A 27,020-nucleotide genomic window follows, 5' to 3' on the forward strand; every position below is an offset into this window, starting at 1 on the left:
GTAATTTAAACTCTCCTCTAAATGATACCTTTTCCAAGGCAAGTACCAATTCAGGAAACAGTAATATATCTCCTCCCAGTTTATTGAATAGCAAATCAGGTATCACATCTTGGAGAGACTTTATGAATTTAATAGCTTCTATTATACATATATATATATATATATATATATATATATGTATATATATGTATAAAGAGGTGTTCTTGCAAATATGTGTGCATCTGGGACAGCTGTGGTGGCACAGTAGCACTGCAGTTGCAGTCTAGCATGGCAGATAGACTTAGAGCTGTAGATTGCAGAACAGGCATTCCTAATTTTCTCCAGTAGTGTGCAGTTCCTAAACACTGTAATTAATCACTTTTTCTCCAAATACAGCAAAGTGTGGATTGAACTTACTGCTTAAAAATAATCATAAACCTGTGAAGAGTAATCATGAAGCCTCGGTGAACAGGCTATAATGTGTTATGGAATATATAGTTAGTGTAATTACTCCATATATGTAGACATGGTATTGACTTATAAATGAATTAGTACAGTTCTGCAAGACTTTGTCTCAGAAAAGCACCCCAGTTAGATAGATGCTTGGCTTGTGTTAATCATTTTAGGTTTGTATAAAATCATCTACATAATGTTTATTCTGGTCAAGTCACTATATAATATCACTTAATTATATGTGCACATGTATGTGTGAGGCACTAAGTCTTATCTGTTGTAGTTGTACTTCCATAGCTTGTTAGTTTTCTTGATTTGTGAGAAAGAAACTAATGTAAATAATATATTAGTATTTATAACAAGGTATAAAACTAAGTGCACTAAAGCCCACTGGGAAGAGGAGACTCCGTTTATGCACCTTGTGTGTTGGATACCAGAATGTGAGGTTCAAAATACTTACACAAATAAATTAAAATCGAAAAAAAGGTACTAATTCTTACTGGTGTTAGAACTCATTGCATGACTCTAAACTTTCAAGAGTTGAACTAGTCATGGAATTTCTGTCATACAAGTTCATTCAAACATCTCAGAAGTGAGGATGAAGTACTTGCTGTGTCACTTGCTTTGTTCTTCTTTAAACAAACAAACAAACAAAACCAACCATCCAGCCAAGCAAACAGTTAGCAGCAAGGACAGAATTTTCAAAATACTTGTTCTAGTTTAAGTGAAAGAGACTGTCAGCTTGTCTGAGCTTTACCTGAATACAAAAAAATATGTATTTGAAACTCAAATATTTTGAGAATTAAGTGTACACCTGTGCTAAATCCCTCACTTTTTCAGCTACTCAAACTGTAATATAAACTCTATTTATATTTGAAAGCAGAGCATTTTGACCTTTAGAAAAACCTGAATTCAAAAAGTACAAAAAATTATATTAAAAGTGGATGGTTTGCTGCAAATGCAGAAAGAAAGGCATCCACTTTGGAAGCTGATGTTTGCATAAAACCCCAAAATGTTACACTGGTATTTCTATGATAATAATTAACATCATGCCGGGGTAATCATAATTCAAATGACTTGTATATTTCCTTTCTAACTGCTGTATTTTGTTCTTTTTAATATTTGATGACTTTCATCTAGCCAACAGCCCTTCTGAAGATATTTTTGGTGCAGTACTTGATGAAAATAGATCAGACTTTTTTGTAGAATCTCCTTTAGATTTGTATGAGTTGTTTTCCTTTTCCACACCTCTACAAAGGCTTTTCTATAAATTGTCTCAAGAGCAAGTCACAATAGCATTATATATATATTTTTTTTAAAGCGTATTGTGACATACTAGAAGTGATCTCAAGTGCTTGTAAGTAAAGCTGATTTGAGTAGACCAATAGCATAGAGTCAGGTCTTTCTTGACATTAGCACAATGTTATATTGCAAAATGGAGTGCTGTACACAGATTTCTGAGGCAGAGGAAACTCTAAGTAATTATAAACCTAACTTGAGTACTCTCGAAAAAACCTTCAATCTAGACAAACTCTTCATGTAATCATAAAAACCATCTGACATTTTCTTTTTCTATAATTTGAAACAATTGGATCATAATTTTAGAGGTGGCATGCTGTTTTTTAAATTGGAATGGTCCTTCGATGTCACAGTGATGTTTTTATTAAATAGATAAAGCCGAAAAGGTCTGGAGATTATGGTATCTGGGGGAAATGGATTGTCTGTAAGGGAAGTAAGTAATTGACATTGGTTGTTCCTCCTATTGCTCAAGGCATGAGAAGATTTAAGGGCAGCTTCTTCCTCTTGCCATCACTGGAGTAGGAATCACAAACACAGGACTGCTTCACTGGGGAAGGAGGTTGGGTGGTTGGGAGGTCGGGGGTGCCTGGTGAAAGGGGCTGCTCACAGCAGAGTCAGCCACAGGGCTAGACCAGACTGCCTGAGGCTTCATCCTCAGGATGCACAGTCTCTGGCACAGTCCCCAAGTGTGCCAACACTTCCATGTCCTCCTGGAGAAGGGTTTTCTTTCAGTCCTAGCTTGTCGTGTCACAATTTTTGGAGTTGTGTTATTTGGCCTATACTGTTAATGGAAAATATAGTCTGGCAACAATAATGAAAATCCAGTATTTATATCACCAGACCCCAACCTATTATTAAATGGACCTAATAAATTTAAGATACTCAGCAGGAGTGTTTTTTTCTGCCTTGACATCCACTTGCATGCGTGCATCATCCTCTGATACTCATTAAATAATTGCAGTACTTAGAGGGTTACTGTTTCTTTCAATGAAAACGTCACAGCTTGATCTAAGCATTAACTACATCTAGCAACAGGAGTTGACAGTGCAAGTAGGATTCTTAAAAATGTTAAGAGGAGGTTTGAAACTCTAAAATGTGAAAGTGGTATGTTAGAAATTACTCATTTGGAACATAGTGTCCAATTTTAGGTAGCTTTTCAAAGTGGAAAAGATCAAGCGACTAAGAGGATCATCTAAGATAGAGAATTCTTAAAATGTCTAGTATGTGGTGAAATTTGCTACATATGAAAGTGGAGATTACACATAAACAAAATACTGATCAGGATTTGGTGAAACATGCAAATTGTGAATGCTTGTGAAAATGAATGGTTCTATTTCTTCTGTTATACAGAGAAGTGAAATTATTGTGGAATAGAATTACTTAACTGTTTTTCTGGTCTGCCTCAGTGGGTCACTGAGAAGTAGTTACTAGACAGATATTTTATTTTCATTTATTAATGTAATTGATTTATTTATTTGGTCTTCCATTATATGACTAGTTGCTGAATCCAAAAACAACTTCGTGTATCAGTTTCTATGATCCATGTTGTAAATGGAGGACTGTGTGGTACTGTGAAAAGTGGAGGTGCTCTGAAGGCAGGGTTTTTCTCTTCTGTTCAACATTCTTACAGACCTGTATCTGAGAGCAGAGTATCAGGTAAAATATGATCAAGCTTGGCATGTGCAATGCACTGCGGAATGGTACTGTTACAAATGTTAAATCTTTTTTGTACATTTTAACAGCGCTGTAAGCGCAACTACAGTTTTCCAGTTTTCTACATTATGCCAGCGTTGGTCTACACACTGCACATTAGCCACTTGCTAGACTTGTCACGAAATCCACGTCTGGGCTCTTGTGTGCTTTTAAAACCCGTGAAGTCTTTGAAGACTCCCTGAGTGCTGCCTGTCCTTGCTGCATCCTCTGGCTGTGCCCAAGGATGTCTGCCTCCGGCTGCAGTGGGATAACCTGAGGGCAGGGAGCTCAGAGGGTGTCCTTGCAGCAAGGAGCGGGGCTCAGGGAGGGAGGGAGCCTGCACAGCACCAGGCAGCCTGAGCCGCCGCTCTTTGTCCGCCAGGGAGAATGTTTCCTGCACGCTGGTCCCGGTGGCACTTGCCCCTCACCCTCCTGCCACGCCCTGCTGAGAAGAGTTGGGCTCCGTGGCAATCCCTCACTGGCCCTAAAGTAGCTCTTTGGTGCCCCTGAAGCTGAGCCCTCTCCAGGATGATCCAGCCCTGCTCCTCCAGCCTCTCCTGGCAGGGAAATGCTCCAGCTACAGCCCTGTTGGTGTGCCTTCCCTGCGCTGCTTACTGTGCTTTGTCAGTGTTCCCTGCTGGTAACAGGCCCCAGACCGGACTCAGTGGTCTCATGGGTGCTGAGTAGAGGCAAGGAAATCTTATTCCTTTTATACAAGATGTGGTTGCTTTTGCTGCTCGCTATTTCAAGCTGCATATCCGAGCCATTGATTAAAAAAAGAATAATGGTCTTTCCTGGAAGTGCACTGAAGATACGTGGTTCAAATGCTCAAAGCACTGGATTAAAACAGTTAATGCTGTACATCGTTTACCACCACAGCATTATCTGTACCTTCTAAGAAAAAATATTACAGTGAAAATCACATATCCTAAGCACAACACCTTTATTCAAGATTGTTGTGTCCTTAAGAGTCTCTTAAGACTATTGGAGTTTAGTAAGGATGTTGCTAGAAAGCTTTCCCACAGCTTGAGTTACTGAAAGTATCAACAGAAAATTAAGAACTCAGGTTTGGTAGTCTTGCAACTTTTTTGTTGATTATCTGGGTACAGAAGCTGCAGCACCTGAGGCAAACCTGTGTAAGTGTTCTGAGTCCTGACAAACCAGTCTTCTCTGCCAGGAGCTAAATTCTCACCTAGAGCAAACTGATTTAATGTTAGTGTAAAGACAGTAATTGTTCTGTAGTACAAAAAGGATACCTTTTCCTGAGATCCTGGATGTTAAGAACTATATGTTACCTTTTTTATCATGACAGTACTTATAGTTTATATTCCTTTCTATAAAAAGAAAATATTTTTTCACTGATGCTATGAAAATGTGATTGGAGTTGTTGTTCAGTTTTCCTTCTTACAGAAGTTGTGCTAGACTTAGACAAGCAAACAAACAAATAACCAAAAAACCCTCTCCAAACCTGAGAAATCTGTGGTTGTTACGGATTGGGGGCATACTTTGGGCTAAAGTAAAAAAAAATCTACATTTTAGTTTTCCCATTCTAGAAAATGTCAGATAAATAGTGTAGAAATCAGTAATTTCCACAACTTCTGTTCCAGTTTTCCCTTTTGTGAATACTCAGACTCTGCTTTCTGTAGCTGGGGGTTTTGTTTGTTTTCAGTGCAGAAACCTGTGATTTCTGCATTGTGTGCTGTGCTTTGCATTTGGTTATTCAGAAAGGTGTGCAATACTAGTGTGACAGAGCTTACTGATAAAAAAGACTAGGAGAAGCACATGGAGCTGCTCTGGTACAGATCTGATACAGAGCCAGTCCTGGCAATGGGCCAAACCCACTTTTTAAAAATTCTGCCTCGTGCCAAGAATGGGTGAATAAAATATTTTGGTCAACTATAAGATCCATAAGAGCAAGTTAAAAAGTTGATATTTCATAGAGTCATTAAGGTTCAGAAAGACTTCCAAGGTCATTGAGCCCAGCCTTTGACAGAAAACCACCATGTCAACTAAGCCACGTCCTCTAATTTCTTGAACACTCCCAGGGATATTGTCTGCACCACCTCCCTGGGCAGCCTGTTCCCGTGCTTGAAATGTCATTTCTCGACTTCAAAAGCTGTCAGTAAAAATACTAAGATAGCCTTTGATGTCTTTGTTGTTAATTTTACACTTTCTTGCTTGTTGTGGTATTTCTTCTGAATATTAAGATCTCCTGTGAATATCAAATACTAATATATTCAAATTGTTGGGATGTTTGTTCTGATGGAAGCTGACTATGTTTTCTCTCTTTTTAGGGGGATAATAATAGTCACTACTCACATGAGATTTTCAATGTTGACAGTTCTATGAAGTCATTCATTAAGCAGCTAAGAGAACCTTGGTGAAACTGGATTCATCTTAAGTGCAAGACTTGAAAGATTGGAATGCAGTGTTGTCAAATTCTAATGTTTTCGTTTTACTTCTCTTGAGAGACTTAAGAGTCATGACTGGATCACTAGTTTTGATTAGTTTCCAGAGGTAAAATTAAATATTTGAATAAGTTAGCATGTATAGGATCTTTCTGAATTTGGCTACCATAACCTCCCTCTCAGATGACTTTTTGTTACTTCTTTTATTGAGATCACAATTGGAGCATTTTTTAGAATCTTACTGTAGTTTACTTTAAAGTCCCACGAATATGTACTTTAATATAATTTTGTATGCAACATGTGTCTCATCTTATGTTAGCATAGCCAGATATTGTAGAAAATGCAGTATTTAAATGTGGAGTGATATGACTGGTATGCTTTGATTTGTTCAGAGTTAATGCACAACTGAGTAAGATGTTAATAAACTAGTTACAGTATTTCCGTCTTCTATTGTCATACTCAGTTCTATTTCAATAAGTCCATATTTTTAAACTTAATTATGAAATTTAAACCAGGAAATTAAGTACTTTTAATGTAGACAAAGATACCTAAATTCTTTTCTGTAAGATGAAGAAGGCTGCTCTTGAGTAATTTTCAGGTAGCTCTCATATTTGCGACTGCAGTAAGTAAAAACAAAACACCATATTGTATGCTTAAATTATTTAGTGTGCATATTTATGACAGTAGTGTTCTCGTGGATCATTTATAATCAGTTTGGAGGGAGGCAGTAATGCATAAAATGTAATGCTAATACACAGTACAGTATTAGCATTTATGAAAATGTTTCATTTACAGAATACAGCATAATAGGCATTTTGAAGGTCTGATGCTTTTCCTGTGCCAGTAATCCTGATTAAAATAACATAAGTAGGAATTGACACAAGCTGGTGTAGTCCATTATGCCAGTAATCCGTGGTTTAAGGGTTCCTAAGATCTTGTGCATATTGGTATGAAGGCACTTAGTTTAAACAGAAAGATTTAATTTTGTCATTTTCTATTAAGTATAGCTTTTGTGTCCTTAGGAGAAAAAGTTCTACAGGGTGACTGAAAAAATATTGTCAATAAGCAAAGGCTCTGTAAGTAACTGGAAAAACCCCACAGATAAATAATCTCTGGTGTACTTTGCAACCATTAAATAGATATATGTGGTCTATTAAGGCATGGATTTTATTTTTCAAGAAATAAAGCTTTTGTATTGAATAATAGTCTAAAAGCAGTAACTGCCAAACACCTATTAAGATTATCTCAAACTGTTGCCATACCTAATCACAATGAAATGGAGGACTGAGTGTAAGTGAACTGAACTTATGTTAGTATTTGTAACCCCTGTAGCTTTAGGGGTTGAAACTATAGATGTTGAATTTCTTGGGCAGTTTTAAAGGGAAAAAAAAACACTCAAAAATAAAATCAGGTGGATTGATTAAAATTCAATTTATGGGCTTATCATCATATACTTCAAGCAAAGTTTTGTCATCCTCATAAAACAAGAAACTTCTTGACTGAAATTCGAAAAACATTCGTCACAGATGATAGAGCCTGAGAATTATTTTGTTATAGCAGACACAGAAAGAAGGTCTAGTAGGAGGTGTTGACTAAAGTTCTGTGATATATATTCACTAGTTATGGGAAAGTAGGAAGCTGTTTGATATAAATGATGAGTTGGAGGTAAGATTTTGCTCTGCAAACTTGCTGATAATGACAGCCATTTCAGCTGCTCTTGCACATGTGGACAGAGGGTGGACAGATCTTCCCAGATTGGGGAGAGATGACTAACAGTCAGTATAAATTATATACAAGACCAAAATGCTTAAGGAAGCAATTCCTCTTGAGAACCACCTAAAGGGAAGAGAGGTGGTGAATGTTATCTTGGATTTATTGAGGACAAATATACCAATGGAGTGAACTCTGATTTGCTGAAAAAAGAGCAATTTTCTTTTGAGAGATGACTAACTGTTGATAGAATTTAGGAGTAATGATGTAGGTGTTCGTAAAAAACCAGCCAAACAGAACTCCTGCATTTGTTTTTGCAAACTTGAATTCCTCATAAAATATGCAAACTCGTTGTTTGAGAGTGGCTAAAGCATGAACTACTCATTAAAGAAAATATCAAAGTGAGAATGAGAATGAGGAGTTTGGACTTGTCAGTAAATAAATGCAATGAACATTTAAAGAAATGTCACCATCTGATTTCTGTGAGTTTCATATGGATTTTTTAAAATTGCTGCTTTCTCAAGGCAATTCTGGCTTTTAGTAAAAGTACAGAAGGCATTACAGTGAAACCAATCATGCATTTAGTTCTACCAATCTATTATTTCTGTTCCTAAGAGCCTGCAAATCAAAGGATAGGGTTTTTTTAAAAAGAAATATTGTGGAAATAATGAGCAACTTTATGCATTTTTCTGGCTGAAAGTAATTTGGAATTTTAAAAATTATACACTGATATCACAACCAGGCCATGTGCTTGCTATATTTTAGGAACTGTATTTCATTTGGGAGACAACTTACAGGAATTCAGCTGCTGGAACAAAGCGTTCATTGCAAAAAACTGGGATAATTTCTTCTCAGCTATCGAAATACCTATGTGGAAGTGTCAGTGTTTTTCAAAAAGAAATTTGTGCGTTATATTTTACTAATAAACTATAAGTGTTGATTTGTGGTTAGCAGTCAAAATGTCTTGTTTGATTCTTTTCCTGGTTGGCAACTTAAAGATAGATAGATCTTCTAATCTTTACTGATATATGTGATGATTTGATCTGTTTCATACCTTTTCAGAGCTGTTTCAGATCACTCCTGTGAAAAATTAATGTTGAAATTATAATAGTTTACCAGATCTTGTAGAACAATGATCGGATTTTCTAGGCAACCTAACTAGAAATTGAGAAAGGATTTTATATCATGTGAAAATCTTAATATGAAACTAGAAAAGATGATGTGGGAGAAATATGACAATGTGTGTAAGTTTTTGTGTTTTTTTCTACAGGTAATGCTGCAGTTTTCTGTTAAATTTGAGACCTGCCCTTTCTATTTAGCATAACAAGATGTTATATGGGTAAATCCAATATGTGAGTTGCTGGCCAAATCCAGGCCAATGCTGCATCCTCAGCAGAGAATCAGCTAAACTGCAGCTCCATCAGGTGGTCACAGGCAGCTGGCATGGGCTTGAGAACTGGGGCAAACACAGTTCTGTGAACAGATGCTAAAACAGGACACCAACAAAGGGCAGTCCGAAATAGTCACTACATGGAGGAGGTGATACTAGTGTAAATCATGAATTGGCTTAGCAAGCTAGGAATACATTTTGTTGTTTTCCATGGCGTTTTTTATTTAGTTTGGGTTGGTTGGTTTGGTATGTTTCTTTCTTGTTTTGTTTTTGATTTTTTTTTAATTTGTTTTTTTTGTATTATTTCTAGTATTGTGTTTAGTTTTGATTTTGTAAAGAGATGTCACTTGCATCCAAAGCACTGTGGCCAGGAGGTCAGGGGAGGTGGTGCTGTCCAGCTCTGGGGTCTTCAGCACAAGAAGGACATGGATCTGTTGGTGCAAGTCCCCAGGAGGCTACCAAGATGATCAGAGAGATGGAACACCTCTTCCATGATAAAAGGCTGAAAGAATTGGGGTTGTTCTACTTGGAGGAGAGAAGGCTTTAGGGTGACTTAATTGAGACCTTGCCTTTCCTGAAGGAGCTGCAAGAAAGACAGAGAGGAGCTTCTTACAAGAGCATGTATTCACAGGACAAGGGGAAGTTTTACAATAAAAGAGAGTAGGTTTAGATTAGAACTTAGGAATAAATTCTTTACTGTGAGGATGGTGAGGCACTGGAACAGGCTGCCCAGAGAAATTGTGGATGCCCCATTCCTGGAGGTGTTCAGGGCCATTTTGGATGGGACTCGGAGCAGCCTTGTCTCAAGAAAGGTGTCCCTGTCCATGGCAGGTGGATTGAAACTAGGAGATCTTTGAGATCCTTTTCACACTTAACTATTCTGTGACCAATATATCTTGGTAAATCAAACCTGTGCTGGAAGTTCAGGTTGTCTCCTTCATATTGGAAATTTTAACTTTGCAACAGGTGAAACAGAAGTATTTCCGTCATGTGATTAACACTGTTTCCCAGGTATCTCATGCTTTCCTACCTGTTTTTTCTAAGATTTAATTTCACGGGAAAACCTTAATTTTCCTTAAAATGCCTGGTCATTGAAATGGATACAGAATACTGAAGGATATAAAATGTGAAGAATAAATACTAAAGGAAAAGGAGAATGTCAGTGTGATTGTATTTACTGACTCTTCCTAGTTCTAAAAGTAAAACAACTATAGGAAGAAAAATGCAGATATTGCTTGCATGCATCTAGCGATGCCCAGGTTAGTTATCTATACAAGGGACATACTTATTTTTCCTGCTACACTGGTAACAGATATTGAAAGAGTTGAAGGAAGCTTGGCTAGAAAGGGGAGTAAGCTGAAGAGAAAAGCTTCTTGCTTGAATTGGAAGGAGTTTGTCTCTATTTTTAGCACAGGAGTGAAAAATGCTTCCTGTCATTGTCTCACTTCAACCTGATGGAACAAATTGTCCCTGATCAGTAACTCCCTAAACAGCTATGAGTACCCTAGTGGTTTGCATTGAGTAAAGTTTAAAGATGATAAATTAAAAATGTTCCATGTTTTGATCAAATTAACAATTATCAGGAAGAGTCAAAATTCTATTGCACTAAAAGCTTGCAGGAAAAACATACCTAATTTAGGCTTCTGGTTCTTGCAGATAAAAAAAGCTTAGTATTTGTAAGAAAAAAGATGTTTAATGTTTGATTTCTTACCTTTAGAAAGAAATGATTTGAGTATGTCAATTTCATGTAAAAGAAGGAGGAGAGATATTTTTGTGCACTAATTTGTATTTCTCTATGCATGATACCATGATTTGCCTTTCTTGTTCTTTGGTGGTTTTGATTAATGTTTTGATTAACCTGATTCTGCTTAAGGACCACTTGTAGAAAGTAATTTGAACAAGGATGGAAAGGGAAAAATGGCCTCACAAGCTATGGTTTGAAAAGGCAGCTCATTTAATTTTTGCTATTTATTTGATCCTAGCCATAAACTTCTCAATTTTTCTTAAGAAAATTGACTGATGTATTTTGTATTTGGTGGTATGTTTGTCTAAACACATTTCAGTGTTTGTGACTTGTTAAAGTGAAAATTTGTTTTTTCACATTCCATTGCTCCTCAAAGTGTTCTGCCTCTGTGTCTAAGTGTTGTGAGCACGTCTTTGTAGATGTGCTACGGATACAAAGTCACTGACTAAAGAAATGGCCACTAAAGATAATACAGATGTAAAGACAGTCATGTATCATGGATGCTCTTTCAAACTATTTATTTGTGTTCCTCTGGCAGCTCCTGAAGTGTAAGCCTTGATCTCACCTTTTTTATGTTCTGTGAAGAAGTAGCATTTGTATGTGTGGAGGGAGCCTTGGGACCTCTGTGCTCTGCATGGCTGCACGGAGTAGATAGGAAGCTGCTACAAGCAAGAAACCACAGACCTGAGTACCTAAGCTCCTTGTGTAACAATTCAGGAGATGCAGGTACATTTAACTAGAGATTGCAACAGTCAGCAGATGGGTCAGGGCTGAACTCATCAGGGGAAAATGCTTTTGGTGCTTTGTGGGTTTTAGTCTTGCCTTCTGGCTGCAGGTAGGATGTCCAGCTCCTTCCTAGTGTGAGTTCTTTCTTTCACAAACAGCAGAGGCATCACTTTGTTATAGAAAATGTCAGGAAGTGTATGGGAGGTGGTGTCTAAAAATAACAGTGATAATTGCTTTCTGCTGGTGGGAGGATTTATTTTGGAACACAGTGAAAAGAGGAAAGAGTGGAAAGGCTGCAGCCAAGGGAAACCACAGCAGGCTTTAGCCTCCATTTCGGTGTAGTCTCTCAGTTATTGCAGAAATTTTCAATGTTAATTGCTTATGTTCGTACTTGGTGTAAAAATTCTTAGCACAGGTACCTGATTAGCCTCTGATGAGATGTTTCTGCCATTGTTTGATTAAATGAGCACTTTCCCTCAGCCATGGATCTAGAAGCCATGTACTACGGGTGAATGGGGAAGTAGGAGGCTGCTGATCAACCTTAAGTGCAAAAACCCCAGAGGGGGTAGATTCATCAGAAATATTGTGAGGAATGAAAGTTGGTGGAAAATTGGTAGATTGGGAGATATGTGTCCTTTTTTAGTCTGCAGAATTACAGAGACTAATCTGCGCTAGTCCAGTGCTACAAATGGAAGATTGCAACTATTTACCCATTCTACCGTATGTATCTTTTATACTTTAACACCTGAAAGAGTAAAACTGAAGAAAGCTTGAGAAGTTTGGCTCAAGTGGACATATGTGATAGTGAAATATATTTATATATTGAATGCATGTCTGTTGATGTGTAAGGATCACTGAAATGGCAAGGCATTTATTTTTGTATTGTTAGAGACAAAGTATCTCTTAGTTCTTTCTTTTTCTTAGTCCTTAGTCATGGTGCCTTTAAGATGATGCATGTCTGCGTATTTATCAATATCAGGCTGTGTTTACCAAAACTGTGTTAAAGTTTGAGATATACTTGTTGCAGCATTTACAGTACATACACATGCAGAAAATCTTAGAAGGCATAGTTCAAGTAGTAATCAAAATTGTTGACTTTCTCATTTAAAAGAATTTTTTTTGCTATACTAAACAGATTGTCTCAGATACATTTTCCTGAAGAAATTAAATAATTTAGTTTTCCAGTTCTGAAATTGAAAGGGAAGGTAAGAGATGATCCCGTTCCCCTTTCTGTGCTCTAAGACTGGATCAAAATTATGTCTTCTACGAATTTCTGAAATTATATAGACTAAACTAAATTCTCAGTTGATCTGGTTCAGTGTTCCATTACCCTTACTGTTACAAAGGTTTCTTAATGGAGTCCTCTTAGCTGCGCTTTAAGCAGATTACTTTTTCTCCACTTCTTAGGTGTTCAGTGGCTTTATTCACTCCAGTTTTCTTTACAGGGACATCTGTCAGCAGCTTTGGAAAACTGTTCTCAAATGTTCTGATCCTTTTTTCTATTTTTCAATGTACTATGATACAGTATACTGTGCTGTATGCAAGACTGGTAGGAAAGAGAGCTATAGAAAAGAAAAAAAGTAAGCATCAGAAAAGCATAAAGAAGATAGTGAGGTAGAGTTTCTAGTTTTACTGGGCTTAGTGGCTGATCATTCAACATAACGAATGGGTAGTTTGGATGATACCTAGATATATACTGATTGGGAATTGTTATATGGTGGTTTGGTAAAACAGATTTTTGTTTGATTTATTGTGGTCAGGTGGCTGTATCTGAGAATTTCCTCCTTTTTGGAGCAGATTTGTTCCCATCTTGACAGTTTTAATAAAGATAACAAGGAATTTAAGATTAAAGTGTGACTTGGCCTCTCTGTAAGTCAGAAGTAAAGTGCACAGACAGTGAAATTTATGGGGCATATCTTCTGTCTGTATCAAACAAGCATTGGGTAGAAATACAATATTGTTTGTCGATCTGTCAGTCACGCATCTTTCGGAGCTAATGAAATGAAGAGGCTTTCTGAATGAGGTCCTATTCTGACACTCATTCCGCTTTTGAATCTTTTCTTGCTGCAGAAGCACCATATTTCTTTCCTAAGACAGAATACAAAATTTTCCTTCTTTGTTGCCATGTGAGACTACTGTTAGCTGTGGCTGTTCTTAAGTCTTTAACATATCGTGTAGTATGCAGACAGCCACACCAGAAAGATATATCTCCAAGAGATTCTTCATTTTGACCCCTCTCAACCTGTAGTTGTTTTATTTTTAACTGATGTTTGAAAAAAATTTCTTAGCAGATTTATGTGGCAGAATGGTGGGAGCTGATGGCAGTCTATGAGAAGTTCAAGTCACTTTTTATCGTTAAGTTTCCGTATGTTTTACTCAATTTGTTAATTAAGAAAGGTCACAAATCAAGAAGATACGTAAGTGAAGAATAGTACACTACTTTAAACACGGTTATTGAGACAGCATGTACTTACTCACTGTATTGCAGTTTAAAAAATCATCTAGAAATTCGAAGTTATTATTTAAACATTATTTTATTTTTTAAGTTTGATAGCTGTACATCTGTTTTGGGAATAATTATTGTTCCCTCTAACTCTTTCAGAAGTTGTATGGATTTATTTTTTTAGGGTATCAGTGTTACCTGGCTTTGAAATGCAGAATTCTGATAGTGTAATGGTGAAGGCTATGTAGAGAGACTTGCCAGGAAAGTGTTCTATTTGTGACATGCTGACATGATGATATACTTTTCCATCCATCCACTTCTTTTACTAATACAAAACTATGGTTGATGCAAATGGCAAAGTAAAATTGGTGGCTGATCCACAAAAGCTCAGATTCTCTCTTTTCTGTTTTTGGGACAGGCATGGAGAGAAGGTCTGCTCTGCTTCCTCCAAAATCAGTAAGCACTACACCAGCATCAAGAACAGAAAGTTAAGTTTCAGATGTCACTTGGATTTCTCAGTGCAGAACCCATGACACAGACCTGTTGTTGGTATATGTTAATTCTGGTCTCAGAGTCCTTGTCTGTGTGCACAGGAGATTGGGCAGAGCAGAGTCATTGTTCTGTGTGTGAGGCTACCTGGTGACAGAAATTCTTTGCCATGTCTGCTAAACTGCTGTCTCAGCACAGCAGGGGGCAGGAAGTGTTTTTTAACACTGTGGGGCTACACCAGCTATGCAGTGGCTCATGGCACTCCCATGCTCAAAGGAAGCCTCCTGTCCCCTTCTCTTTCAACTTAAAGTCAGGCAAATCAATGGGTTTTATTTTAGTGTTTCAGTCATTGTATCACATACATGTCTTTTATTGTGAACTTCTTAGCTGTCCTGTTGTGATCCTGTACATCCTGTGACTCTCTGAGTAAGCTCTTCTGCTCATCTACCCTGTTTCACATCTGGTGCTCCATCTCTTAGTCTCTGAATTTAGCCAAGAGTCTTATGAACAGTTTTTAATTTTATTTTTTTTCAGTGAATCTTTTAAAACCCTCTGCATATAGGCAGTTTAAATCTGCACTTAACGAAGTCAGATAAGAGAAATGTTAATATTTCTCTTGGCTTGAAGTTTGCCACAGGATTCAACTGCATGTTAGGTATTTTTCAGGAAACAAGAATTTCCAAGGATTAGTACAGAAATTGTCTTAGCACTTTAATCTGCCTGCCAGGGGAGGGTAATTGTAGCAAAAGACAGAATATCACAGTATCCTCGGGAACTATTTTACTTAGTATGACTTGTTGTGTACCAGAAATTCTGAATATAAGGCAGAGAAAAATCTTTCATATAGCATATGAGATGCCTATACATGCAAAAATGTTTTCTTATTATTTAATGCTGTAGTATCTTTAAGCATTCATGGAAGTTTGTTGCACCTAAAAGTTGATTAAGCTAGCTGAGGTTACTGTTCTTGTAAATATCTGCAGATTTCCAGATGCATCTTTTCTATCATACTGTGGAAAGAGAAATTAAAAAAAAAACATTATACATACTTTTTATAGATAAGGACAACCCATATTCCTGCATAGTTTTTCTAGTAGCTCTTGCACTGCTGCATTTAGTCCTTTTTTTTTTCTGTGTCAGATGTTTTTTTATCCTTTTGCCAAATATGCTGTCCATTTCAATGTATTATAATTTCTGAGGTAACTAATTTTTAAAGAGAAGAGTGCTTCTGAAGGTGGAGCTTCATTTGTTCAGGAATAGGTGACAAGCAGTTTATAGGCGTTGTTGAATCCATTAAGTTGCTGGAGCTTTGAATTCTTTGGCATTGTTAGAGACACCTGGACAGCTAGAGATAACGTGGAGACACTTTCTTTCTTGTAGCCTCTTCCTGGTATATTGGGGATTGGGAGAGTTTGGGGTGTTCTTGGTTTATTTTTTATGTAGAAGCGGCACAGTGTTGGCTTGCATCTTAATTATTTCAGATCACATCCCAGGCTTGTGATTTAAATTCTAATTCTCTTCTAGAAAGCAACTAAATTGTGAGTGCCTGTGGATCTAAAAAAGGATAGTCTCCCTTCCTCTACCTTGTTACTTAAAATGCAAGATGGCAGCACACCTAAGCCACATACCTGAACTGTCGGATTTGGTCAGTTTTTCTGGTGTGGTAGTGACCCTTTTGCAGGTGGTGTTCTGACACTGTGTTCCAGTAAGTTTTGCTGGTGGTGCAGTGAGATGCCTGTACAAGGTAGTTTGTAGTCTGCTAATACCTGCAGCAAGTTTTCCTTTGTCAGGAAAGCAGGCTGTGGGAGTGATGGCAGGGTGCCAGGATCTTTGTCTCAGGTTTCTCTGCTATGCAGGGTTATCCCCCACTTCAGCTTGTGGGGTGACAGAGGTGACTGAGAAGGATTTTGTAAGACACTAAATGTGGCATTATTTCTGACATGGAGAAGCCTTCACATTTTATGCATCTTACTTTGGACTCCAGTACCTGAAATCGGAGGCCTACTTAGAAAAATGGGGAGAAGTGCATTTGAATAACTCAGGTACTTACAGCTCAATATCGTGTGGATATTTTTAGCCTTGATGCGTTGTGCAGGAAAACGTCATGCCTAAATTCTGTAACAATCTATTTGCAAGACATGTGACAGTGTCATGCATTAGATGTTATCTAGATTTTTCCTTTTTTTTTCTGAGACATCCTATTCTCCCTTTTCCTTGGTTTATGAAAAGTTTATTGTTTTGTTCCTTAATTGCTCTAGTCTCAAGTAGACACACAGGAGTGGGAGTAGGGTACTAATAAAACTTACCTGTACCTGTTGCAGACTGTTTTCGTAACAAACATAGAGGATGATACATGAGGAAAAGACCACAAGTTATTGCATCTTAATGTCTTTCCTATCCATTATACTTCTACCTTGTAACAGAAGCAAATTAGATTTGTTTTGACATGATTTGGTCCTGACTGGAATAGCCAGTGTTGGCTATTACTCATCAGCCTCTTGCTTTGTCTGTGTTTACAGGTAGTCAGTTCAACTGTTTCTTCCAGCGGTTTTTTTTTAGGAATTTAGGGGTTTCTAGTACTTCCTTGGATTTTCAGGGAATTTACAGGGAGTAGTAGTGTAAGCTTTAAAAGTTAGGTATTCTTTTCATCCTTTTCCAGTTATCTCATATCACAAGTTTTCCAAATGGTTATTAAAAGGTTATGCCATAATCATACCTACCTCTTTCAGTGGTCTGTGATTCGCTTCTGCTAGGAAGAATATTTCTCCATTCTTTCATGTTACTTGGATTCCTATTTATTCGCAATTCTTTGCTTCTACCAGCATGTCTGCAGTTGCAGCTTTACAGAAGGGTAACAAAAGAAAATACAACAAAGTGCAGCAGACAACTGTAGGTTGCTGTATTATTTATTTCTAGTTAAGAAAGAACAAGATTCATGAGAGGCAGGACATTGGGGTCAGACTTTTCTCTGCAGAAATAAATATTGCATTATATAGTTGTCCACCATTTTTGGCAGCAGCTGCTGCTTAACAAACCAGCCATTATGTTCTGTATTTTGTCACTTCAGTTCACAATGAGAATTTTTTTGAAGGTGAAATTCCTACTGTTTTGTATCAAGAATGTAAAAAAACCCAAACCACCAAAACCTAAACCAGAGTAACAAATTACAGCCCAGGCATCAAACACCTCAGAGTCCTTACAGCTTAGAGAAGTCATGGGTGCAACTGCCTGATTAGGTTTATATTCTGCTGTACAAGTCTGATGTTTTATGGCTAATCAATATTCTTAATAAGATCCAGCTGGCTGTTAAAATACTTCACATGCAACTGTTTCTCCCACAAGATGAGAACATGACTGTAGAGTTATACCTTAGGCCCTCCAGATGGAAAATATTCTTCTGTACAGCTAGTGCCCTTGTGTCCATATTGATACATAATGGTTCCTAAGTTATTTTAACACAGAATGCAAACTGGCACCAGCACATTCAGCAACTTGGTATCAGGAGTAAAAGCTGTCTGATAACTTCTGCTGTAGTGGTTTGCGCTGGTAACCTGTGGACTGTTAGGATCAGACTGCAATACCTAGAATTAAACATAAAATTCCTAAACTCTCAGCCAGGTAGTTAAGAAGTCTGGCTCGGATTTTTCAGTTTTATGCCTTTGCTCGGTCTCACGTTTGAACTGTTGAAATAAAAGGCTTGATAGTCTCACAAAAATGCATAAATTAGTTTACAAGAAACTAGAAGAGACTGCAGTTTTTCTGAGATGGACTTCAGAATTTTCACAATTTTAATTTCAGGAAAAGGTCAAATTACAAATTTCATTTGGCTCTGAAACCAAACATTATTATGCACAAAAAATCCTTGCAAGTTTATAATATAAAACAATAAGCAAGCCTGCCTGTTGGAAAAAAAAAAAAGAATACATGTCGCTAGGTAGACCATTCACTTTTGAACATTCATTTTATCCTTTAAAAATATTCTCTGATCTTCCATTAGAGAGATTCATTTAATACTTAATTTGTACTTATCTGCAGTGCAGTCAACTTGTCATGTTTTAAATAACTCATATTTGAGAGTGAGGGGGGGTTTCTCCCCAAAATCATAGTTGTCCATGTAAGTGTCAAAAGTGAGTGTTAAAATAATTTCAGATTAAAGGTTTTTTTAAATAGCAAGTAACTGACAAGTTGTGCATGTACTGATTGCTTTCAAATCTTAGTTCTTTTGCTATAGGCTTCCTCGTATTACCTTAGAAAAAAAAAATAGCCATAACTTTAAGAAGGCATGAGGGGTAATAATTCTTAATATAAGTTTCCTTAAAAAGTTATGTAAGTCTGAATTAATCTCATTGGTGTTTGAAGCAAATTGTACTGCTTTTGCTAGGCAAGAAATACTGGTCTTCTGTTAAAAAAAAAAAGGAAAATCTCACTAGTAAATTTTCCTTATGAAGTTATATATCTTCTCTGTGACCCTACAGTTACTCAGGTATGTGCTGTCTTTAAAGTGGTGCTGTTTCTGTGCATGTATGGCACACACACTATTCTGTAAGTAGCTAAAGCAGTCTTTTTCAACTAATATTTCTGTTATAATTGTTAAAATTCTTGTTTGTAGAATACTGTATCCTAGAGTGATTTTGGAATGATGATTAAGTTGCTTATTGCATACAAATTAAATAGTTGTTTCTGGGTTTTTTTTTACAAGAGGATCTGTCACTGTATAAAATATCATAAAATGTTGCTGTTTATTAATAATAGATTTAGATGGTTATCCAAGGTACGGTATTCCTCCTTTTTCCTGTTGATGTGCTGGCCCATGTGAGAAGCATGTGTGTTAAGCAAATGACACAGTGAGAGTGGAATCACAGCTAAAACATGTCTGGATTTGGAAAAGTGCATCTTTTGTCCTAAGTGCAGCAAAGCTTCCAGGGCAGTGAAGCATTACACTCCTGTGCTTTTTCTTATTCTTGACCTTATTCTCCGCATGGAGCTGAAGCTCCTGGCTGGGGCAATACAGAGTCTGGGGTCTCAGAGCATTAGAGGAAGATTAGGAGAGTTTTCAAATTCCCAAGATGTGGGAGGGGCAGCAGGATACTGGATGGTCTGGCAACGTGTGAGGCTGCTGTGTTGGCACCATCTGGTTACTGCTTTTATGATAGAGAGGAAAGAAGTTTTAGCTGGAAATGGCAGTTTGAATTACTTGGAGACACACCAATCTTGAATTGATGTGGGAAAACACAGTGGGGCAGGACTTCAATTGTCTCTCACAGCTCCTATCTGCAGCCTCACCAATTTCACAGGACAGAAAATCTGCATAGCATCACCACCCAAAAAAACCAAACCAAAACCAAAGTCACAAGAAAGTACATTGCCAAGTTGTTTCCTTATGGTTTTAAATGTGACCATCTTCTAAATTCTCCTGCTTTTATTCTATTAAGTGTCTAAAAAGCTCTGTGGCTTGCACTAGATTCTTCAAGAAGCATTGTCATACCAACACCGAGAGCATATCAGGTGCAAAACCCACCCAAGTTTTATGTAACCAATTTATTATCCATGGTGATGATTCGCAAAGGCTGAGCTGTGTGTTACTGTGGAGACCTTATTAGCAATTTTAAGCTGGATTTGGTAGATCCATGTGAGCTGCAGTTGCAGCAGTAACTGCAAGGAAGAATACCCTGAGGGAGAGATGATGGGATTTTTCATTTTCCTTAATCTTAAGTGCAGTTTTGTCAAGCTTCTTAATGAATGTTTAGCTTCAGTTCTCCCTGATGCTGAGGAGGAGTGTATTTTTAAACAGTGTTTATGTCCCCATGAATTCTGGAATTTCTCACGAACAGGTTGTTCTGCTTATAGTGACAAGCTGCTGCTCACCTCTGTCTTTCTCTGTTGTGGCATGTATCCCTGCACATTCCTGTGCTCCTGCAGCTGTGCTGATGAAGAATAATGCATATTGCACCATATTTTAGCCCCTACTTGGTTTCATATACCTTATTTTGAGACTGGCAGTGGTCATATTGCTTATCTTCACAGATACTATTTTTAGTTCCAGGAGCCTGCCCAAGTACCTCTCTGAAGGCTGCCTAAGGTGTACATAGGGAAGAAGGTGACCTATTTTGACTCTCCAGGGGATACTTGCTGCCTTTTCACTAGGACTATTCGTTGCTTCTTAAAGAGAAAGTTGCCTTAGGTCGCCTCTATACTATACTGTACTATACTGAAGGTAATTTACTTGCTTTGTACGTAGGCAGATAGTATCTGGAAATTCTTGACCACCTTTTAGAGACACGCACAGATAGAAATCAGTATTCAAAATGTGCAGTCCCTGCCAGATTTGCATAGGGAGGGAGATGGTCCCTGCTTCACCTCCTAATTTTCTGTGTTTCCAAACAGTTTTGGATTTGGCTTTGGTGGGATATGTGTCCTGAGATAGTCTTTCAGTATTACTGCTTCCTTAATCTGGTCTGTTGATGGGACTGAATTGTTGGTTGCTCATGGGAGTGCTCATTTTGTATGGTTGTGTAGGTTTGGGCTGGGTAGTAGCCATTCTGCATGAATCCCTCATTTACTAGTGATTATTATGTCTTGTAGAGTAATAAAAGGGTAAATCTTGCTGCCTTTTTTGGCAAGAGTTTGCTCTACCATCTTAAACATAGATGTATATTGAGTATGCCAGATCATGCTTTTTTTTTTGCATTATCTTTTCCTTTTCAAAGGATCACACTTAGTTTTAGATAGTAACTGCAGAGTAGTTCCTAGCTGGCAAAGGGCGTCTTCCTTAGCTGTGCAGCTGGCAGGTGATTAGTGAAAACCTTTTACAAAATATAGCCTTAAATTTGGCATTGACAAGCTAGTGTTTAGTTGTGTGACCAACAGCCTCAAACTTCATTTTCAACAAGGCTCTCTTCCCCACACAATACAACATCTTGGGGAGAGTTTTAGCAAGATTCTCTAAGAGCAGTAGCGTGTCTGCCTCAGCCCTTGCAATTTGGAACCTGGATTCTGGTTAAATCTTATGAGCTACCTTGCCAGTGCCAGTTTTATTTAAAGCCTGACAAATTTACATCTTTCAGAAACAGTTTTACTCCAGTTTAAAGATTTTGGAGCCAGATACCAAGAGACTGACTGCACACAAAATCTACATAAACAGTTGTTTAGCAGTTAGTCCATTCAAAATTGACAAAACTCAGTCTGCAGTGCAGAGGGAGAAATGAACTTGGAGGTCTGTAGCATGTCCGTACAATCGACATACATTCTTTTTAACAATATCGTTGCAATTCTTAGACATCCTTCCTCCTGTCTGCCCTTTTCTTGGTGTAACGATCACCTTCTGTCACCACGGGGTGAGTGGTCCCCTAAGGTGGTCAGCTGTAGTTTTGGGTGGGTGGTGTGGGTATGAGCAAGCTGTCAGCGTGCACATACCATGTGCCAGGACAGTCATAGTGTGTGTTTCTTCCTCCTCTTTGCCAAGGAATCTGACGTTGCTGGGATCTCCTTCTCCTTCCTTGAACTCTGGGGTGAGTGTGCACCACATTTTACACCAGGCTTGATTATATTGTTCTGTCAGAATTTGATAGATGGGTGGGTTTTCTGTCTATGGGATAGTTGTCTTTGTTCTCTTTTCTGCCCCTAAAAAAATGCTTTTTTTTAGATCCTAAGCTTTTAAAAACTTCAGCTGATGGCAAGAAGGTTGCTTATAGCTACAGGATCTCCACTCTAATCCTCTACGCCACTCTTGTGGTACAGTGTGCTCATACTCATTTGCACTTCATCCAGTTTCCCCACTCTTGAGTCTGCTGTTGCCCCACACCATGCTTTTTGCTTAATTACATCATTATAACAGGGTCATAAGTATTTAATTCTGCTCAGTCTAACTGCTTGTCACTACCAACTTTATAAAAATTATGGTTATGCCATGTGATTACTCAAAGATAATTAAAAGAAAAACCAAGTAGACAGTAGGCATCTAGGTTTTTATAGCTAAACCAGCAAAATCAAATCTCTCTGCAAGCCAAGACATACTCAGACAAAGCCTTACAAGTCCCAAGGCCTTTCAGAGTCATTAGGACGTGTATTACTAGCACTGGTGATACTGTAGACACAGGGCTACAGAGTGACAATACAAAGCACATGCAATGCATATTTCATAGGATGAGTAATTTGTTGTAGAACAGTCTTAAAGAATTCTTAGCAGTCAGGAGCTCTTTTAAATGAGTATGAAAGCCAACTGTGAAGCAATTAAAGGCCTGGTAGAGGTATGATAATAAGAGACGGGTTCAAAAATTCTGCCATTTTCCAGCTTGTGACACAGCTTCAAAGGCAGAAGAGATATGCATCATCAAAGTTATGTTTTTATTAAACAGGAAGCATCACCCCCCACATTTCATGTAAAAAGTAGTAGATCTAAAATGTTCTATTAATATTGGCACTAAAGGAATGCACCAAAAGGGAAGAATAGGAAACTGAACACAGAGAGGCTAGAAATGCTCAAAAATGGGACAGCAGAGCATGGGGAGTATGTCACTAACTTTGAGTCTTGCTTTGGGCAAGATCCAGGAAAAAAAGGGCATAGTAATTATGCAAACAAAACCATATGTATGGTGATTGGTCTGTGTGTGCTGGACCTGAGATTGGAGAAACCTGGGAGTCTTAATATTGCAGAAACATGGGTGATGATTGTATTTCCATGCTAATTTGTCTTGCTGCTTCCATTCTTATCATTGAAGTCTAATGTTAGAACTTCATGGGATTTCCTTCGTTCCACTCTTTAGCTTGCCTGAAACTGCAAATGAATTCAAATGTGATCATTCTATGCCCTGTTCTTTGGATGAAATGGTCCAGACCAGGAGTGTTTCATACCTTGTTGAAAAGCTTGGTATTGGTCAGTGTTTCTAGGATTTTCAGAAAAATGTTCTGCAGTTAAGAGTATTTTTTACTGTGTTCAGACAGAACAGAGAAAGCTGTGCAGTGTCAAACAAGCGGACTGTGAAGTGTCCTACTCACATTAGCCCTACATTTCCTAATTCTGAGTAGCCGTATCTTTTTAATACCCCACAGGCACTAAAAGTATTGTTGACAGGTTTATGTATATATCTTCATTCATGGTGATTTACACCATCTTGATCTTCCTCACTGCTTTTGTAATTTATTTTCAGCTGCAGTCTTTTCATAATTTTGTTGAACCGAATTGAATTACTCGATCTCTAGTGAAAGTAATCTTAAGTGTGTCCTGTATAATTGTAGGCTTAATTTGTCTTTATATACTGAAATACACAGATGCTTCTATAACTGTGAGAAAGAAGAACCAGAGGCCATGGAGTGAAGAGATTAGAGGTGATATAGGAATGAGCAGAAAATTTCTTTCAAGTAGCTGGGAAATCTTCTACGATTCTTATGCTGTTTGATAGGTATAAAATAGGAAAAACACCTTTATTTTAAGGATCTCTGAACTTCAGAGAACAGAAACAAAACCACTACTCCACAGAATACCATTTCCCTTTTTTTATAAGCATGTTTACTCTCGAAATTGCCATTTTCTCGAGCAATAGATTTGTCTTCATGATGCTGATTACAGGCTTTAAGGATGTCGGGGAGTTTTCCCACCTGTCCTTCATTACCAGGGTTTCTGCACCTGAGGTGAAACTTAAATCTTTCACCGTCTGCAATACTCAGGAGTTGGGAATTATTTTCCTCCTACTGTATCTTTTTTGTTGTTGCTACTGAAAACCAGATTTTTTTCGAAAATGAATGCAACCATTTAAATAGAGTGTCTGAGAGCAGATAAGACATATTGTTAAAATTTTCATTCTTTGAAAGCTTTTGAGTGAAACCATGCTTTCAGTAAAATAGGGCATATCTGGGCTGGGAGAAGCTTTGAAATTATAGGACAACTTTGTGTTCAATGCTAAATTAAACCTGTATTTACTGTGCAACAGTGGTTTTGCTAACAGATATTGTAGGAAAGAGCTTATCACCATGGGCTAGAGGATAAAGGAAAAGTGTGACATGTTTTTCTTCGTTACCTACAGATGAGAAGCAGCTAACCAGACAGCTGTAGAGGAGTCATATTTTAGCCTAAGTGTGAATGGGGCAGATGTACTTTGACAGGACAGTTGGTACCACTTAAAAATAAAAATCACACCTCTCTTATCTGAAAAAGCCTAACCCAGAACGCTGAGTTTTGCTGTGTCTGTACTCTTTAGGTTAGCTGATGGTCTGTTAATTGACACTTGATTGTCTCCCCAGAAAAATTAGACAAGTGTACATGACAGTCATGTTTGTCCTCTTTCCTCCAAACATATGGATTCTTTTATGTTGGCACAGGACCTCGGATATGGATTTGAGTATTTCAATATAGAAAACAAATTTCAATCGTGAAATTCAGTGGTATGGTTCTCCATAATTGTTCTGCTGGTGGAGGGAAGTCTGAAGTCTCTTGTTTCTCCTATACCAATGGGATGAATTGTGAAAGTCTTGCAGGTGATCATCATGAGCTTCTATCTACAGACTGAACTCCTTTGTTCTGAATTCTTAGTGCTCTTGAGACACCAGTGTTAAGTGGTTTTCTGTTTTGACTCATGGTTTTCTTCAGTAAAAAAACAGGAAACAGAATGCAGCCTATTTATTTTAGAAGGGTTTATTTTATTTATAAACATTTTCTTAAAATATTAATACGGGAACGGTATTGGAGAATGTTTTCAAAAAAGGCAGAACTATACTGAAACTAACATTTTGTGCGTGATTAGATAAATTAGGTTTCTGAGATGCTGGCTATAAAGATACAGTTTATTTCAAAGAAAGCAGACAGTAATAGGATTTAACGGTTCCTTTTCTAGTTCAGATGATAAAGAAATGTCTTATTATAAGACCAAATACTGTTTCTGAAGTTAAAGACTGATCGCTATTAGCCTTCCTCAGGAATTCCTGTGTTCTCGTACCATTTTCTGTCGTTGTTAATTTTGCAAAGTTTAGGAAAAATGTGACAGAACTTGGTTTTAAATCTTTGGACACCAGATATTACATAAAAATGGCTATGTAAGTGTGAGATCTGGGAAATATGTCTAGCAATTTCCCCAAAGATCTTTAAACGTAATTAAAACTCAAGTAGCATTGTGTTCTGAGTCGGCTTAACTGTGAGAGTTTTCCAAACTAGGCATTGCTGGATTGAAGTTTAGAGAATTCAGTGGAAATATCAGATCCCTCAATATTACTGAAATAAATTTCAAGTCCCTCTTGCAGCTTTTAAGTGTTTATGCCACTAGTCCTTCATTTTTGAGTATCTCAGTATTACAAAGTTAAGAATGGCAGAAAATGATGAATCAGAAAAGACAAATCCTGAAGCTGCCAAGACAGTCATAAACTTCCTGCCTGATAATCAGCATCTACCAAAGGAAGCTATCAAAATAGGGATAAAGTAGGGATAGTATTTTAGCTGCCATTAAAAGCCAAAGAGTTTTGGAAGACTAATAACCTTGAAAATTCTGCATTTCACGTTTTGGCTGAAAATGAAGTTTATGCTTTTCAGGATGGCAGACACTGAAACAGAGAAGCACACTGGCATGGGAGAACCTGACCTTTTATGAGAAACTCTGACAAAAGAAACAGTAGAACATATTTCTTGTGGAAACTGTCAGGGAAGAAGTAGATCTTGTTTGAAATTTCAGAACTTTGTATCCTACTCCACTGGTAGTTACTTTATACTGTGGTATTTACTCGAGTTGGATATGCAAAAATTCTTATTTTGAACGCAGAAATTTTTGTTGCTGACCCGCTGCATTCTTTTTCATATTGAAATTCCCAATTGTGTGTATGTACGTACCAGCATCCTGTGAAGCTATATTAATAGAATCTGTCTGAGAACCATATGCTGTGTTTCAAACTGCCTTTTTTTTTTTTTTTTTTTTTTTTTTTTTTTTTTTTTTTTTTTTTTTTTTTTGTTCTGGGACTATAAATGGCTGGAGACCTTTTAAAATATGTCTGACAATCAGGAAAAATCTGACTAAATTTGAGAGAGCATTCTGAAGTGTATTTAGTCAGAACTATGTATTATTTGCACCATGAACACTAATAGGGTTTGGGGTTTCTTTAATATGTAGATATTAAATGTATAAAAAGGAAAGAAGCACGCAGCAAAATGAGAAGCAAAAACATGACTTTTAGTTTTTTGGAAAAATCACAAAATTCACAAATGGAGGACCTGTCAGTGGCTTGCATGCATTTGTATTTGAAATGTAAGGAAAAAACTTTTCCACTGACACTTTTTTTGATGTCAGCAATGTCAGTTGTTTAAAATTATAAATGATGAACAGTAAGTGCATAAAAAATTCCCAATGCTTTCTGAACCTAACAAATTCAGGTTTCTTGAAATAAAAGATTTATTTCTATCCTCATGTACTTTTGTTAAGTGCAAAAAAACAGATGGCTATTGCCATGCAGTTAGAAATGCTTTGTCTATGACAGTATAAAACTGTTCTTTGAAATTCCAGTAAGAAGTATCAACTTCTCAGGCAAGGAAGTTTTACTGTAAATTATAGAACATGAACCAGTGTATTAGTGAATTTTAAAAAAAATAATACATTATTTATATAAATCATTAATAGTTTAGTTTATGAAAATCTCAAGAATGTACTGAACCTAGAAACTATTGTTAAAAAAATAAAACAAAAGAAAAAACAAATAAGCAGAACCCAAGAAACA

At 37.3% G+C, this 27,020-nt stretch overlaps 1 protein-coding gene across 12 annotated transcripts in view; it reads left to right on the forward strand.

The window, feature by feature from the left end:
* Window positions 1-27,020, forward strand: part of PRR16 (proline rich 16) — a 138,575-nt gene that overhangs the window by 35,937 nt on the left and 75,618 nt on the right. The gene's annotated exons all lie outside the window — the stretch shown is intronic.

Source organism: Sturnus vulgaris, chromosome Z (assembly GCF_052056855.1).
Source record: "Sturnus vulgaris isolate bStuVul1 chromosome Z, bStuVul1.hap1, whole genome shotgun sequence".
Lineage (NCBI taxonomy): Eukaryota > Metazoa > Chordata > Aves > Passeriformes > Sturnidae > Sturnus > Sturnus vulgaris.